The following is a 17546-nucleotide window of genomic DNA, read 5'->3' on the forward strand; positions in this document are numbered from 1 at the left end:
CCAACATTTAACCTGCCTTTCCCTTAAGAACTGTACTTCAGGGTAAGCAAATAGTCGATAAGAGAAAATTAGCCTTAATAGAAATATTACAGCTAATCAAGGAAGAAAGAATGATAGAATTTTCAGTGTTGAAAAAAAAAGAAGATTCAGACAATGATTTTTAATGGTTTCTAACACCACAAGAAAAGAGACAACTGGGCATCATATGCCTCATATAGAAGTGCACAGGGTCACCTCTGCAATGGTCTTGCAAAAAAGAAACTGAAAAGCCTGAATTATAGCCAGCTTCTAGATCTAAGTGCTAGTTTACAGGAAGTACAGGGAATAGAGAAACATGTTAAAGGACACACTGGAGATTCATTCAGCATAAAGCAAAATCCAGCATAAAAAAAAGTATCTAGGACAAATGTCATGGTTTCTTCAACAATTGAAAAATATAGGGAGAAAAAAATAGAGACAATTTAGAGATTAAAGATGGAATAAACTAATTATAAACAAATAAGTAAATAAAATATCCCCCATTGTCTATTAAATGTTTTAAAACTGACTGGATATTTGATGATGTTAAGAAATGATTCTCATTGTTTAGGTGTGAGGATGTTGTTTTTAGAAATACAAATGAAAATATTTATGGATTAAACTGAAAATCAATATTTTTTTATCGATTTCTATTTTTTGGAAATACAAACTGAAATACTTCCTGGGATTTGTGTGTGTCACAGGAGTTCACCTTGGTGGTGATGGTGAGGTGTGTGAATACGGGGGGCACAGGCCATGATGATCATTGTCAGAGCTGGGTGGTGTGTAAATTGGATCTCATTAAATTACTCTCTTTATTGAATTGTTCCATAAGGCAAGTGAAAAAAGAAGTGTGTGTTAATGAGATAAGCCCTGTTTCTCACACATCTATGGAATACATATATTTTGTCTGGTGCTGTGCTAAGCTCGGGGATGAAGCGTTGTCTCTGACGTGTCCTGTCCTCTGGGAACTTGTTGCGTTGTTTCTGCCATGTCCTGTCCTCTGGGAACTTGTTGCAGATGGAGAGACAAGCCTAGGGTCGAGGGAAGAATGGGGCGTGCTGGGGGTACAGGAGAGGATGGTGCTTCACTGACAAGCCTAGGGTTGAGGGAAGAATGGGGCGTGCTGGGGGTGCAGGAGAGGATGGTGCTTCACTGCTCTGCTGGTAGTGTGCCTTCCAGAGTGACCTGACACCACAGAAGCCCCTTCTCTGCAGCCCTTTGCCTCCTGATAACTCAGCAGAGTCACAGAATGAAGGGGGTTGACATTCCCTTTTGAACACCCCCTAGTATAGTTACCTACCACACCAGATGTAACCTTTCTGGCCAGTGAAAATGTGTATTGCTGAATCAGTTTGGATCCGTGCCCCTCAAGCTCCCAGTACACTTGGAACCCTTCCCTTCAAGGGTGGGCCACAAAACCATGAGGAGTGAGGACACCTAGCATAGCACCTTAGAGTGGGCAAAGATCATGTGCTCACTGGGACTCACTGCTAGGCTGAGTCAAATCCTTCAATGCATCCCAGGAGACAAGTGCTACCTGATGCTTCTGGGGGACCAGGTAGGCAGAGGAAAACCTGCCAATGTAATTTAACCCCTGCAGCAGAGTTCATGATAATTCTGCTTCAGGGAAGTTTGTCTTGCAATAGATAGGTGAAGAATCACTGCATCAGGTGACTGTGGAGGTAACTATCATGCACCTCAGGGGACACCCTTGTAAAGGAGGAAAAATAATTTTTCCTGTATCCTTCCAGGTTCTCAGCTGCCCGCATAGCAAAAGACATATTAACAAGAGCAAAAGAAACAGAAGTTTATTAACATGCATACCTCATGTGTACATGGGAGATGCCCAGGGAAAATGAGTAACTCTCAGTCATGGATTAGAACTCAGTCTTAAATACCATCTTCAGCTGAAGACAAAAGAAAGGTGTGGAGAGGTTAGTTATGGGGAGCTGGTTAGGAAATGCAAAGGTGCTCTCTCCATTGATAAGGGTCTTAGTTGTGTCCAGGGATTAACCTTGTTCCTTCCTGGTAGAGAGAAGAGGACGAACACCTTTGTAAATTTATGTCCTGCTCTTAGGCAAGTAGGGGAGTAATGCTTACAACAAAGTGGGATATTTCGAGGTAGAATATTCTGCCACCCTTCACTGTAATATAATTAGGACACTTTTAGTCCTTTGTCCTAATGTGTGTCTATACCCTCAGGCTGTTGTTGTTGTTCAGGCTCTGCTATAGGCTTGCTGTCCTTTCTGGCTAATCTTGATTCCTGGGAGAAACTCAGGAGACAAATTCATAGGTGGTGAAATGACAGGCAGCTGGGAAAAGCGAGTGACAACACAGCCCTAGGCTCTGCATTGTGAAGAGGACCATGAGATTCCCAGCAGATTCTTGAATCAGTGATGTGGTGGTTTTGTGGGGAGCAACACATCTAGCATGGCCCCGGCAATATCTATTGTGTTCCAACTCATTGGCTTTGCCAAGGACATCGTTCTGTGGCTTAGACTCAGGAAGTACAAAGTGGCCATTTTTCACATTTCTTCTTCCAGTGAGTCTAGGCTAAAGTGATCAATAAACAGCCATGTGCTTGTGTCTGCTCTTTGGTCCTCAAGGACATGTTTTTTTCCTTAAACCGCGCTTTCTATTAGAGGGGTCTGTACAGGGTCGGGGAACCAAAGCACCCTGTAGACAGAAGCTTCTGGAGAAGCCCATCATGTTCCTTTGCCCGCTGAGGATGGACTTCTGTTGTCTACACATGGCTGCCTTGGACTAGAGTCTTTACTCCAGCAAAGAAAGGGTGCCTGGAGGGCTCTCCATCTCCGGGGCTCACCGCATACCCACAAAGGGCTTGGCGCAGAGAGCAGGCATGCGGTGACTGCAACAGTGGGATCCGGTTCTGCCCATGGCAAGATCCCACCCTTGAGGATGCAAGGGGCTGAACCGGCTGCTGCCCAGCACGGCCTGGGATTACGGAGCAGGTCAGGGAAATGGACTTTCAGGGAAGAAGAAGGAGAGTGGGAGATTAACGCGGACTCTCCACCAAGAACTTTCCAGAAGTGTTGAGGGGAGAATGGGTTCATCTGAGGTATTTGTGTGCAGCTCTGAGTCCTCCGGCTACACAGCCAGTTTCTGCTCTCACTCTGTGCTAGCACCATGACGGCACCAAGGCTTTGACACTAAAGCTAGCCTTGATTGTGATATCGTGGAGGTGGGCTTTGGTTTTACATAATAAATGTTTAATAAGGAAAATCAGTGAGGAAACATTAGGAAGAGACTATAAGAGTCTAGTAGTCTAGTGGGCTCTCTATCTTTGCCTTCTTTACCATTGTATTCTTTGGCTAGTTAAAGCAAGAAGAAATTTACTGGACAGCATAAAAGTGGGGGCCCTTTCTTGATCAATAATGAAGAATCTCATATTCGAGTCCTATGTGTTACCTATGTAAATGCCTTTCCACAGACAAAGAGAAGATTTCTTGGGGATTTTATGTGATACACTTCTCACTTCCACATGCAAGTCACAGAATTCTTCTGGCTTTTTCTTACTGCCAGTTTCAAAGATGTCATAGGTCATCATCAACCACTTTAATGTCCTCTAAGGACATAACAACAGGTTTCCACAAATAGACAAAAAAAGGGCTGGAGTGAACACTGTCTCAATAGCTGCTCTGTAGAACACATTGGGTTATTTAGAACACAGAAAAATGTGTGCATGCACATGTGTATATATGTATACATGTGCACAGTGGACATATTTCATGCTCAAGGCAGACCCTGAGAAGTGAGATTTTTACGTGGGATTTCAACACTTTCCTGTCTTGCCTTCAAAGCTATATAGTTTGATCATCTGTGTACGTGATGCAGAATGTACCTAAAAACCCTTTTACTCCAAGCTTCATGGTATAGCTGTCTTAATTTGGCTTTAAAATACAGAGACACAGGAGCCTCCGTGATATCAAACTCCAGAATTATTTGCAAATTTTAGAATATGCTTCAATTTTGCCTTCTCAAGGATCTGCAGTTCGGAAACAATATGAAAAATCCAGTTAATCATGTTGAGATTAAAGGATTTTTAAAAGCTGAATTCCAGCCACATTTACATTCCCTGATAATTTCTTAATTTTCTTTCAAATCACCTTTCATCTTCATAAAATGAACTGTAAAAATCCTTCTGAATTCCATAATGTGCCAAGAAAAATGGGGAAAAATTAAGGAGGCCCCTACCTTTTAATCATTCTGTTCAATAAAGTGCTTTCACTGCACGCCAGGAAAAAAAATGGAGGCTCTGGTGTCTGAGGTATTCTGTGCCATAAACTCCCATAATAGAAACAGATGGTGAAACTGCCTTGGAAGTGAAGAAACTAGTGTACACGCAGCTCACCCTAACATATGAAGAGATTCAGGGCTGACACATGAAGGAATGCGTTTGGCGTGGCGCCAGCGGTACACTCTAATTCAGCCGCAAGTGCTCAAGCTTGAGATGGGAGACCCACAATTTCAGGATCTGGAACGCCAGGAGCGCCAGGATTTAGAACTCTGTGCAAGGCTCCTAGGGTCTTTCTGTCCTGCCTAACGAGGACCACATTCTCAATGTTTCAGGTGGCCGCAAACTCCAGTAGGGAGTTCACTCTGGCTTTTCTAAGTGGTTCATAAAAACAATAGTGGAGAATTGCCAGCTTTGCTAGAGCTTCCTTTAACTAAGTTCGGATTTGCTTTTTACCTAGAGCTGCCACCAGTGGCTGCTGAAAGAAGGAAAAAATCTTCACTACAAAGAGACATCAGTGAGAATGACCGTAGATGGGAGTGAAGTGACATGAGGTACCAGTCTTACATGTGGCCCCTCTTGACTGGATGACACGATACATGCAAAGGAACCTCTCCTGGGTATTGTGTTTTCCAAGTAAAGCCTAACACAATATCCATCATCGTATCCCAATGACATTAATACATACATTTTCTGCCTTGCTATATTAGGGCGGACTAAAATTCTGTTACAAACAGATCCCAAAATGTAACGACACCAACACAATAGACTTTTCTTTTTCATGTATAGAGCCGTCTAGGGAGTCCAGGTGTTGGGAGGCTGTCCTCCATGGGGGGACCCAGGCTCTGTCCACCTTGTAGCTCCACCATCGAATGGGGTCTTGCCACCTTCACTGCTGTCCTCAGAGCTGTGCTTCAGAAACATTTCCCGTCGTTTCCTATTCTGTTGGCCAAAATCACTTGGCTGCCACGTGCCCAGGATATGGAGAGAGGGACTGTGGGGTCAGCTGCAGTGCAGGAAGCTGATGTAAGAGCCTCAGGTGTCCCCAGGAGTGTCTTGCGCGGACTCCACATAGTCAGGCCTGCTTGCAACTGCTGCTCTCTCTTCTCTCCCAAGAAATGCAGTATCCTCTGATCTTCCATCCCCGCTGAGAATCGTGGTCCTCGCAGGTCTGCAAAGCCCAGAGGAGCCCGGGCGTTCTGCATTTCCCTCAGCCATTTCCTTCACCTGATTCTCATAACAAATGAGAAGAACGTCCATCCCTCTGCAGGGCTCAGCCCTGGTGCCATGTGGGGCCGGCAGAAGCTCAACATTTGTTCCTTTTTATCTCTGACCCCAGGCACTGAGGTTGAAACGTTTTCCTCTTTACTTGCGTGGCGATCACATGGGTAATTGGAAACCCCTGTTGGGGGATGAGGGAAGACTCAAGCTCTACCAGCCATCTCAGTTTAGGCTCAGTCTGGACCACCCGTGCCCCTTTAAGAATTCTCTTTCCAAGCTCTGGCCAATGCTCTTTGTTTCCCAAATCCAGGCCATGTGAGAGGAGCAGATGATAGTTCACTCAGAACAGGGCCTTCTGGAAAGCGGGATTTACTTCCTGACATTAGCGTTCCTTGGTCCAGAAAGGAGGCCATTCTAGGCTCTGCAAGGCCTGGTCCTAGGATGACTGTGTGAGGATTTGGGAGAGGAAGACAGGCTGGACCGCTCTGATGTCATCCTGTGATGCCTCCTGTGCCCTCCCTGTGCTGTGACCAGGGACACTGTGAACGGGAGGGAGGGCCAGAAGGATGTGGGAAACAGGCCCCTGCTTAGCCTGGCTAATCTGGAAGGAAATCCAGGTTTGGGGGGCCTGAAGCTTAAACAGTTTGGGGGCCCTTAAGAAAAAGAACATAAAATTATGGATATGAAATTGCTAGTGTTACTCCCAGACTGTGTCTGTGTGGGGAGCCAGGGGTGGGGAAAGGCAGGCTGTGTGCCTATGTGGTGCACACCAGCCAGTTAGCCTGGCTAGAAACAGGAGGTAGTGGAGGGCGCCGGGGCTCAAGGCCTTTCTGAGAGCAGCTGATGGAGGTAAAGGAGGCCGTTCTGGAAGAGGGGCCCCTCCTGCTCTGTGACGGGGCAAAAGGCTGACTGTATAGCTGCTGCACCCTTGCAAAGCTAACTCAGCACATGGCACCTGTTGAAGGAAAGGGGAGGGTACCCGAAGTTTTTTCTGTTTCTCCTGCCAGCTTTCCCTGACTGACCATTTCCTACCCTGGTCGCTCCTGAGCTACAAGCCCCCCTTTCAATGAGATTTGTAACAGGCTTTCAGCTGAGCTTATGGCTTCCACCATGGAGTCTCAAGGGTAAACATAGCATTATCTTCCCAGGAAGTTCTCTCACTCCTGTACCTGGAATGGTGTGAGGAACAGCCTGTGTGCAGTAAGTGTTGCGAGGAAGGTGACTGGATGTGTGGAAGGATGAACAGGTGGAAATCCTTAGAAGATTCTTATTTAGTGGGAGGATCAGACATTGGCTTCCAGTTTCTCCTGTGTTTGGCTCTTCCTCTTTCACTTGGATGAACGGCGAGCATCATCATTGTTGACCCCTCGTGCCTGGCAGAGGGCTCAGCAGGAACTGAGTGGGCTGCTGTCGACATCTGTGTGGCACAGGAAAGGTGGCAGTCTCTGTGCACAAGGAGAAAGTGGGCTTACTGAAGGCAGCTCCTATGGCCCTCAGAAGACATGGGTGTGCCCCGGCCACCTGTGTGGGCCCGAGGCAGGGGCAGGACTAGGAGCTTCCCCCACTACCCATTTCTGCTCCTCCCGGCCTCTGTCCACACCCAGCTCCCCTGAGAGCCTTATGCAGGCCCCAGAGGCTCAGCCAGCCTCTCGGGAAGCTCCCTTTTCCCCATTTAGAAGCATCGAGTATGGAGGGTGAGGGGCCAAGTTAGTGCAGAATGTTGAGGCTCAGAGACCCCAGTAAGATGTTTCCCAACTGATTCTCCAGGCCTGCAAACAGATGGGTTCCCTGAGGGCCCTGCTCTGCGTCTGGGGGAAGGCAATACCCAGGACTGGTTGAATTCCAGTGAGAATGTTGCCGGCGTTGATTTGCAGTTTGACAGTCAAAAATAATCCAAGTATTGCTTTGCATGTGATTTATACAAGTATCTTAATTGGCATCTTGATTATATGATTGCATGAAGTGCTGTTTTCAAGAAGGTGTATCTCTAAATAGAAAAAAGAAGAAATACACAGCTGCAACGTGTACGTAAAGAAGCTCCCCGTGAGCTATGCCTTCCCCCTGTTTTTTTGGCACCAACACCATATTTTCCGGTTTCTGCCCCTTGTGCTGGACCTTTAGTGGGAAACATTTCCCCCAATTCCATAAGACTTCCCTGCAGATGCGGCGCTGGGTCTGCAGTTTCTCTCTGAATCTGCTGTATTTTTCTCTGCTGCACCATCTCAGAGACGTGGCCTCTCCTAGCCTGATTACAGCTAATTATTTTAGAAATACATTTTAAAGGCAAGTTATCTTAACTTTATGACTAATCTGATGGAGAAGATCTAAGGAAAACCTGAAAATCATAAAACGTTCCAGAACATTATATTTTATGCAGTCCAGAATGTGACACATGGGGTCTTTAATAATTCACTGCTTGTTAACATTAAACAACTGTTAACATGCTCAAATAATTAGTTATGCTTGCTTGACATGTTTGCATCTTTAATAATTGATGCATTTATCTTAATTACTAACAGTATTATGATCGTAATATGCATCTTTTTTCTATCTCAAAATTTTAACAAAAACTGACTTTTTGCCAAAAATGATTATGCTCTAAGTTTTAATTACTCATTGTAATTAAATTGCAAGCTGCAGTATTTTACTAAAATATCTTTCACAAAGATATTTAATGGAAAAGAGGTGATTTGTTGTTTATGCTGCCAAGTTAGTAAATATTTCATAAGTTTGATATTACCCTTTCAGTGTGGATATAAAATAACATAGCTTTTAAGATATGAGTCAATTTAAAAGTCCTCCAGAGCTGAAAATGTTTCTATCATTTCTACCCAAAATGTTATTCCGCCTCCCCCTAGCCTCATACCACTCTTTGTGTGTGAGACAAAGTTTTTGTTAACCAGCCAGGCATATCTGAACCTCAACATCTGTTACAGGAGGTGGTGTTGATTGGAAATCAATGGACGGGTGATGTCCACACTTTTCCTCCATCTCCTCCCCCCAACCCTGTTTGACTGTGCAAGTGAGCTCAGAAAACAGCATTGGGGTGACGTTTTATTAAAATGTTTCTGCATAGGGAGGCAGACAGACGTCCCATTGGCCAGGCTTTGTTAAGCTGCCCCACACCCCGCTGGAAGATTAACTGACTCAGAAATACCCATGGCTGTAGAGAACATTAGCCCCAGGAAAGTTCTGGAAGATGATGAGAAACAACTGCCTCATTTTACCAGTGAGGAAATTGAGACTTGAAAGCCTTTAGCCCAAGTGCACACAAAATGATCAAGGTAGGAAGGAACTCAGATCTTTAGATGGCAAAACCAGAGCTCTGTCTATCACACCTGGGGAGCTTCCCTTTGACTTGTGGTGTGTCCTTTAGAATTCATCAGGGCTTCTGTCCTAGGCAAAATCACTGTTAGCACACTGCCCAGTTCCATGGAAGGCAGTGTCATGGGCCAGGACAGCTCATTCCTAGACTTTCTGGGTCCTTACTGGGATCCCATTCATTTGGACTGATTCCATACTTTCCTTTCTCTGGGGTTCACCCAGGCTGGAGGAATCAAAAAATAGAATGGCTGGGACTTGGGAGAAACCCCAACAAGTTCCCTTGGTTGGTTAGTCACTGCTGTGAGTCATCAGAGGTTTTCAAGATGCAAATCAAGCAATTAATGGGGCTCTTTGGAAATGACAAGCAGACCCAGAGAAAATCTGAGTTTGGGCAGAGAGAGGCCGGGTCAGCTGAGGACCAAGACTCATCCCACACCCTTTAGCATCCTGAACACATAGATTATTTTCTTTGTCTGTGAGGCTGTTTGACTTCTTGGGGACCTGAGAAAGGGCCAGGGCTGGGGGATTTCTACAATGCTAGCTAGTATGGGGAAATAGCTCCTCACCATCAGATTCATCAGTTAAGACGCATTTAGTTGCAAGTAGCAGAAAATTTTGACTTACACTGGCTTTAAAACGTAGAAATTCATTATTTTATGAAACCAGGTCCAGAGGTGCAGGTGGTGGGGTGGGACCCTTCATGCATAGTATAATAACCTCATCAAGTCAAGGACGCTGATTCTTTCCATCTCCCCACTCTACCACCCTCAGAAGCTGCTTCATCACAAGCCTGGGCCCCTTGGGTCACATGATGGCTGTAGCTGTCACATCCCAGCAGCTGTCACATCCAGACACAACAGACAGAAGGAGAAGGATGGGCCCATCTCTCCCTATTCCTTCCTCTTAGGAATGAGAACACCTTCCCAGAGGGCCCTGTAGATTTCCATTCACATCTCATTGGCTGGATTTGGGTCTGATGCTGCCTCCTGAACCGGTCACTGGTGAATGAGATGGAATGACCAGGATTGGCTCAGACTTGTCATCCAGAGGTGGACTTGGCATTGGAGAGTCCATTATATCCAACATGTTCCCCCAGGTCAAGCTTCCTATATTCAGCAGTCACATGCCGAGAACAGTCTATATGTTTGGCGTCAGGCATTCCAGGCTAGATAAAATGAATAGACACAGACTCTGCCCTAAGAGGGTTTCAGATAATAGGGAAATGAGACATGTTCATAGAAAAGGAAAAAAACAAAAAAACAAAAAAACCTAAATGGAAGCCAACTGCAATTGTTTAGAAGAATAACTAACAAACGCTTGGCTCAGCACAATCATCAGGAATTTTCTAAACATCTTCTCTGTGTATAGATATAGTTTAGGTGTTACTGGGGAGACAAAAGAACATAAAAAACGCATTCTTCCTGTTAAGAGGCTTAGTTAAGGAGACAGGATATGCAGAGAAGGGGGCTGTTTTTGTCTTTCCCTGACTCCAGACAGAGGTAGGGAGGGCTCTTGGCTAGTTTAAAGGAGCATTTATGGGGATACATTTCAAAGCTTCTGCTGGGCCTTTGCATGGCTAAGAGAGAGGCCGTTAAGAGGTGTCTTATCAGTTGAGAAAGCTTTTCACTCTAAGTAACAGAGAACCAGATTAACTGTGCTTGAACGTCAAGGACATTTATTGTTAAGAAGTCTGGAGGTTGGCAGTCAGCTCAGCAATGTAATCAAGGTTTCAGGACTTTTCCATCTTTTCATTCTCTCACCTTTAGCTTGTTGGATTTTCATAAGTGTTTTTTGCTTCACAATGGCACAATGGCCGTTGCAGCTCTAGGCATCAAATCTGTGTTCAAAGAGGGAAGAAGGACGAAGGCCTTGCTGGGTAGGCACACTCTCCTTTTGTACATGTCCTTTCTGTCAGGAGCAAAATGTCATTCTCAGATGTCCGCCAGCAGACCTCCCTCATAACTCACTGGTCAGAACTGGGCCTTCTGGGCGCCCCACGTGCAAGGAGCTTGGAAATCCACAGTGAAAGAAGGAAAGGAAAGGGGGGTTGGAAAGGCTGGGGTTTTGCCACCTGGTAGTGCCTACCATGGGAAGAGTGGCTCAGCAATGTATCTTTGTCTTATTTCTGGCAGGAAGATCAGAGGGGGCCAGAGCGAGAGCAGAAAGATGAAGGAAGGGACCAGAAGTGCCATTCAAGGTGTTGTGAGACACTGACCTCTCTATAAGAGAGTTTCTGTGCACATGATGGAGCTGGTGGGCAAGTTTTTCTTCCTTATAGTTTAGACAGCACTCTCTTGAGAATGGGTGCTGGTTTTGGTTAGTTGTGCGTGTGTATGTGTGTGCGTGTTTGATTCAACTCACTGGACAGTTAGAAGAATCCAAAAAAACAAAACACAAAACAAAACAACAGCTACCCCTAAATCCCGTCTCTGGGAGATCTTTACATGGATGGCTTTGGTAAATCTGGTGTTGTGTCTGCTTTCCATCCGCATCCCTCTACTTGTTGCAAGTATAGGGAAGAGTATGTGATATTAGGACACAACTGGGGGACGGGTGACTGAAGTTGTGTGGAGGCATAACCTAGAGCCTTCTCTTTCAATGGTATATCAGAGAGAAAGCTGAGCCTTGACCAAGAGTAAGGCTGGTGCTCAGATCACACAAGTGACACTGCATTTAAAATGTCCCTGGTCAGTGGTTTTGAGAAATTATTCGTATGAGTGTAAACCTTAAGAAAGGATTCCACAGGGACTTCCCTGGTGGCGCAGTGATTAAGAATCCGCCTGTCAATGCAGGGGACACGGGTTCAAGCCCTGGTCCGGGAAGATCCCACATGCCACGGAGCAACTAAGCCCGTGCGCCACAACTACTGAGACTGCGCTCTAGAGCCCGCGAGCCACAACTACTGAAGCCCTCACGCCTAGAGCCTGTGCTCCACAACAAGAGAAGCCACTGCAATGAGAAGCCCACGCACCGCAACAAAGAGTAGCCCCCGCTCACTGCAACCAGAGAAAAGCCTGCACGCAGCAACAGAGACCCAATGCAGCCAATAAATAAATAAATTTATAAAAAAAAAAAAAAAAAAAAAAAAAAAAAGAAAGGATTCCACAGGCAATCCCATAATGTAAGATGGATTTTGGCAGAGCTGCTCTGGTTGAGGCAGGGGGAACACATCTGTCTTCCCACCCCCACCGCCTCTCCTCCCACTGCCAGAAGCAAATCCTAAGCCCAGGGTTTGTGTGCATGGATTTGGTAAGGCAGTGCTTCTAGGGGAACTGGGAAGGCAGAAGGAGAAGCAAAACAGGGAAGAGGACAAGGCTGAGCACAGGTGGAATGCTAGACAAAGTCTCACCAAGGGTCGTGCCTGCCTGATCTCACAGGGGACCCTGGAGTGTTAGTTAAGAGAAAGATCTTTCAATCCTAGGCAAAGGGGCTGTGGCTTTCCTACTTGTCAGCTTTGGGTTAAGGATGACCCTCACCCTCACCCTACCTGGGGCAGAGAGGAAATTTCCAGGCATTTCATACTCAAAGGGGACAAAGCATGACTCCAGCCTCCCTGGGGCAGGCCTCCCCAAATGAGCTCTTAGCGCTGGCACACCCAAGTCAGCAGCGCACAGAAAACAATAAAATGGGATCTGCGGGGATCTGGGCAGAGCAATGAAATCCTGCCTTTGTGGGAAATGAGACTGAAACTGGGGAGAGGAGAACCCAGGGCAGGGAGAACTCCTGGAGCCAAGGGAGTGAGCTACCTCTCCCGGGAGCCCACAGCCTCTTTCCCTGAACCTCACCCCAGGGATCTGCAGAGAAATAGGAAGCCTGTGGTGAGGGAGGGGCAGGGGAGGGAAAACAGAGTCTCTGTGGCCCCGCAGAGCACTTTTCCATGGATGTGTTTTTCTTTCCGACTTTATAGTTAATTTATTTATCTGACCACTCGGGAAGGGAAGAAAAGTACCATTTTATGAGTCTAGGACAGAATCAAAACAATAGCACATTTAGGTGCCTTAATTTTTCTGTTCCCAGAGATTTATTTCATTTTATTATATTTGACAGCAGTCAACAAACAACAAATAGGGGGCTGAGTGCACCTCTCTCAGCACATAATGGTCTGTATTCTCTGCACACAGGGCAGAGATTTTTTTACCGCACACATTATTTGGAACTTGCCGCATTGATCCTGAAAAGTAACATATAGAACTTCATTCTCCCGGCACAAGCCAGTAAAACACATCCAGCGGGTGGAGGTGGGTGCGGCCACGTGAGAGGGAGGAGGGAGCTGTGAGTGAGTGAGTGTGTGTGGGACCTAGTTTCAGGGCTTGGGCGGGGTGGGGGGGGGCTGTTGTGTGGGAGTGTGGTGTGCGTGCACCAGCCTGTGGCGTGACTGTGATCGCGTGTGATGGGTGCAGGGGGAGGTGAAGTGCAGGGTGCGGGGAACCTTGCTGGGAGTCTCCTGAGAATGTACGGCCTGGGAGAGAGGGTCCTTGTCTTTGGGGCGGGCCAAGCACCCTGAATCTGTTAAAGCTTACGTCAATGTTGAAGGAGGGCTCTGGCCTCACAGGAGTGGCCACCGGGGCCATAATCTGGGCGATCTTTATGCCCCGGGCGGTCTGCCGGAAGTCTCATGGAGGTGGTATCTACATCCCTGTTTTATTCCCACTTGTTCCAAGTCCACACCAGCTTATGCTGGGATTCCAGTCTCCACCTTACATCTCCCTTGGTTGTCTTAGTGAGTTCCCAGGGTGCCAGCATCTCTCGTGGGTTGCCGCAACCACTCCACCCCCCGTTGCTTACTGCTGTGGTCTCCTGGTCCCACGGGAGGATGTCTACTCCGCCCACTGACTCCCCTGGAAGCTCAGAGGCCACCCAGCTCCCCGGGTTGACACTGTGTTGGCCACCAAGCAGGAATGGGGAGAGGGTCCCTTTACTAGCCGCCTCCAACACAGCTGAGGCCAGGCTGTGACCCTGGCAAGACTTTACTGAAGGCTTAGACTAGCACCAGGAAATGCAGACCTAGAAGAGCAACAGACGTGGTTTCCCCCATAGCCCACAGGCTGGGGCCAGCCTCACGAGGTGTGTCCAGGGCCTGGCGCAGCCTGCAGTTCCCTGCCAGCGAGCCTCCGTGCACCAGCGATCGGCTTATCCTTGGCAAAGGCAGTGTCCACACACGTGCCTCCATTGCCCTGGACCCAGATCCAGCCTGCAAAGAGGCCTGGAGAAGGAAAAGGTCCCCAGCTTGAGGCCAGTCTTGTTAGTTTCTGTTCCTTGATCCCCTCTTCTCTGATGACTGACAGTCGATGAGACTAATCCTTTCAGGAGAAACCGTCCCACCTCCACCCTCCTTGAATTACGGCTACAGGAAATCAGTTGCAAAAGAGTGCCAGAATCCACTCGAGAGGCTGCATTGTTTGAACTGACCTGCCCCACACTGAGGCATCAACAGCACAGAGCAGGCTGGTCCACACCCTGTCTGGTCACAGGGAGCCTCTTTGGCTGTCTCCTTCCTGCAGCTGGCGGGTGCTCAACTATGACCCACGGTGACTGCTCATTCCTGACATGCTACCATTTATAGGGACTCTCCTATCTGAGTCCAGAAATATAAAAGCTACCTCCCTGCCGCCCAGGGCAACAATAACATTTGAGATCCAGTGCTGGATTAATCTCAAATGCCAACTAACTTCCCCAGACCAAGCCCCAGTCCCTGCATTCAGGGCAGTTGTGAATTCTGCTTTTCCCGAGCGCATTGGGAGAGTAAGGGCTTTCTGGTCACACCCTGCAGGGCCGTTCAAGTGGGTTCACCAGAAAGATGGAACAGTTTTCTCTAAAGGCATTTTTAAATTTCCACCTCCTTTGAGAGAGAAAACTTGGGGAAACATTGAGAGAGCGGTTATTCCAAGGTTTGTTCTTCCCATGGAGGTGAAAGCAAACATTATACATCTCATCCCAGGAAGCAGGTGACGTGTGGACTGATTTAGTCAAGAATTCAGTTAGATAAAAGGTGTAGAGCGGCCACAGCAGGCCCGGCACTGTGCAGAGCCCTTGACCACATGGAAGGATGGGTCAGGGTCCCAGCCCCCCAGGAGTTCACAGTCCCAGGAGGGTACAGAAGCATCCTCAGAGGCCCCGTGGTGAGCAGACCAAGACAGACGCCGGCACCAGGGTCTGAGGGGGTGCTGGGGGTGGGGGAGGCAGACCAGCCCCTGCTGGGGAGAGAGATTCCCAGAGTCCTGTGATCCCATCATTCTTTCTTACTGCTCAGTGCTTTACGGAAAAGAGATGCAAAACACGCTGGCCTGGTCAAATCTGAGAAGTGAAAGACGACCTCTGAGTCTAGTTGGAAGTGAAAAGGGCTCTAAACACTGATTCCACCTTTTCATCTTAAAGCGAATACATAGAAAAGGCCAGAACCTGGCTAACAAGGACGGGACTCCTTCACTTTCTGCATTAAGTGAGAGCGGTACAGCACCTCAGACACAGACACAGGGGGTTTACAGAGGAGCTCAGCCTTCACCTAATATAGACCCTCCCAGCAACGGAGGGGATGCAGAAGGGTCCCCCGAACCCGCACGCGCCCTGTGACCTGTGCAGGGTCCCACGTTGCAGGTGAGGGCCCTTGAGTCTCCATGCTCTGTGCCCTCCATAACTGCCAAGTTCTCATGACTTTCCAAATGACGATCCGGCCCCTGCAGGAGGGTCAAGCAGCCGGGACAGGTCTCTCCACCGGCCCTTTATCTGCGGGCTTTGCCCTGTGCCAGGACGGGACAGTGTGATGTGCAGGTCAGCGGGAGAACCGGGCCCCGCCACAGCTGGTCCTGGGAACTGCACGAGCCCCATCTACTTGGCTGCGGGAAACGAGGGGCCCACGAGTGTGTTAGAGCCTGTGGGCTTGATGTATCAGTGGGGAACATGTGGGAGCACTGTTAGGTTTACTAGGGCAGGGAAATAAATTCATGACTTTCATTCTGCTTAGTGTTGAATGAAACCCCAGAGAACAGAGCTCCTCCTCTCCCAAGCTCCCTCCCTCTGTTTCATCAGAGCACGTGATGCAGGAAGGACCCTGAGGGCCGGGCGTGACTGGTGCCTCCAGGGGGGCTGTGGGGAGCATGGGCACGCTGGATGTCAGGCCCTGGCTGACCATTGACACCACCCCATCTTGGCCTGGCCCCCCCCCGGGGACTACAGTCAGAGGAGAAAAAAACCGTGAATTGGGGTCTCAGAGCACACACTAGCCGAGCTTCAGAGCAAGCCTTTTGGCCCCTGTGTTCCTACAGAGAAGCCACAAAGTGCATGAGACCTTTACTTCCAAGTCTCTCTGTCCCAAACAGTCCAGGCCAAACGGTGCAGGTGAGTTGGAGAGCTGGGAAACCAAGGCTCCATCCTGAGCTTCTTCAGGGATCCTGTGGACCAGGGATGGTCCCAGACTCAGCCGCCTTAGGGTGATGGGACACAGTGTGGGAGCATTTCATGAAGTGGGCACACGAGGTGGTCTCCACCCAGTCACCTTGGGGCACCCAGGATATTCACGGAATCACACACGGGGGCCAGTGACTCTGCTTGGATCCCAAGCCCCCTCCGCATTCCTCTCTGCAAAGCAGACCCTGGAGGGAAAGGTAACAGGGAAGCTCCAGATTCTTCCACTGTTGAGTGCCCGCAGCCTGATGTCTTTGGGACCCATCAGTGTCTTTTGGAAGGTTGGCCATCAGAACGTGTGTGACTTGGAAAGGTACTCTGGGCTTCCAGCCCATCTCAAGGAGGGTACTCTGAACCCCAAAGTCAGAGGCTTCCAGGAAAAAATATTTGTCTGTCTTTTTAATAGAGAGGCTGAAGTCTGTGCCCTGGGGGCCCTTGGGGATCAGGCTTGTACAACAGCTCCCAGCCTGGCACTCATGGAGCCCAAGACACTAAGATGTAACTTTAATGGTCTCTACTGATTCATGGGCTGCCTTCACGCACTTAGAAAGAGAACCTTCCTTCTCATGACATGTCCATTTATTCAGGATTAGCATGTAAAATCCTAAATTAGGCATCCCACACTCGGGTTCTGACAGAGCCATTACTTTTTATGCTGAGAGAGTTGAGTTAATTTTAAATTATTGAGGCCCAGCACCTGAGTGAAGCTAACATCTTCAAACAGATGGGGCGTCTGTGGGCTCCACTAATGCAGGAGCACAAGCTGGATTAAAATCCATTTCTCCTCCACTGGCCAGATGCATGTATACAATGGTGCTCAGAGAGACCTGGTGTTGCTGTTAATTCTGCCAGAGCCGGTTTTCGGCAGAAATAGACCGGGTAACCGGAAGGGTGAGTTTCAGGTGAAATCTGTCCCCATGACCCAGGTAAGGAGTGGGAGACCTCATGGGGCCTAGTCCCTTTTTGCCAGTCACGGTGCCAGGCACAGAGGCCACATCCTCAAGGAGTCCTGAGTGGCAGAGACAAGCAAGAGAAATGAAAATCACGTTACAGTAAAACGGGAGAAGGAGGCAGGCCCATTGCTTGTTTTCTCAACGCTTCCCGCCCGCGCTCCCACCTGCCCACGGGCAGGACGTCAGGCAGTTGTCCATTGACATCAGAGTGGCTTCCGGGATCTGCAAGGCGTCCTTAACGTTGTATGTGGCCAGTACTCTCTAAAGGGCAGTCACTGGTATGTTGCCTCCTGTGACCTGAAGTGTCTACCACCCCGCACCATCCTGGGTGCCCGCCATCCCCCTGCTAGACTGCTTTAAGATCAAACTTG

General features: G+C 48.2%; 1 long non-coding RNA gene across 1 annotated transcript in view; it reads left to right on the forward strand.

Moving 5' to 3' along the window:
- LOC309617321 overlaps positions 1 to 17546 on the forward strand; it is a 465615-nt gene that overhangs the window by 447230 nt on the left and 839 nt on the right. The gene's annotated exons all lie outside the window — the stretch shown is intronic.

This window comes from Balaenoptera borealis, assembly GCF_965194805.1.
Source record: "Balaenoptera borealis genome assembly, chromosome: 19".
Lineage (NCBI taxonomy): Eukaryota > Metazoa > Chordata > Mammalia > Artiodactyla > Balaenopteridae > Balaenoptera > Balaenoptera borealis.